Source organism: Elaeis guineensis, chromosome 9 (genome assembly GCF_000442705.2).
Source record: "Elaeis guineensis isolate ETL-2024a chromosome 9, EG11, whole genome shotgun sequence".
In the NCBI taxonomy this organism is placed as follows: Eukaryota; Viridiplantae; Streptophyta; class Magnoliopsida; order Arecales; family Arecaceae; genus Elaeis; species Elaeis guineensis.
The window spans coordinates 20,658,860-20,659,583 of record NC_026001.2 but is presented as its reverse complement, the minus strand read 5'-3'; positions in this window follow the sequence as shown (position 1 = coordinate 20,659,583).

Sequence of the window (724 nt, the reverse complement as noted above, 5' to 3'; positions counted from 1 at the left end):
TTATAATTTTGATTGGTTCCTGTTAGTCCAAACAAAAGCTAGAGAAGCTTTTCTAAAAGGAATTGCTGCCACTAGTAAGTCTGAAATTGACCTGTCAAGTTGGAGAAATTCTGAGCTCATCTATCCCTGCTATTGTTGCACAATTTCTAGTTACTTGAGTGTTATCTCGGTGGTTTAAGCGAGGGGTTTTGGGAGTTTTGAGTCCTGAAAGTTTTTTATACCTCAATATTTCTCCCTGAAAAAATTTCTCCAAGTAAATATCCAAGTTTCGTGATTTGAGACAGTCCTAACCTCTCTGACCTGAGTCACATACATTATATACTCATGAATAATGCTAAGTTTGATCCTATCAGAGAGGAAAAAGAATTTTTTCATCCTACTCAACTCTAATATCTCAAAAAAATTTGAAAGTTTATAGAAGAAGTAGGATTTACGTATCATTTTCTCTCATTGATGATTATAAAATTGAGGTACATAGTCTTAATTCAAGTTTTGAGCTCATCTATTTCTACTATTATCGTGCAATTTCTAGTGACTGGGGTTATTATCTCTAATTTAAGCAAGGGATTGGGAATTTGAGTCGTGAGCGTTGCTTATACCTCAATACTTCTGCCTATGAAAATTTCTCCAAAAATCCATGTTTCATGATTTAAGCCAGCCGTAGCCTCTCTAATCTTAGTGATTATGCATTATCTATGCTTGGGACTACTGAAAATTAAAAGTT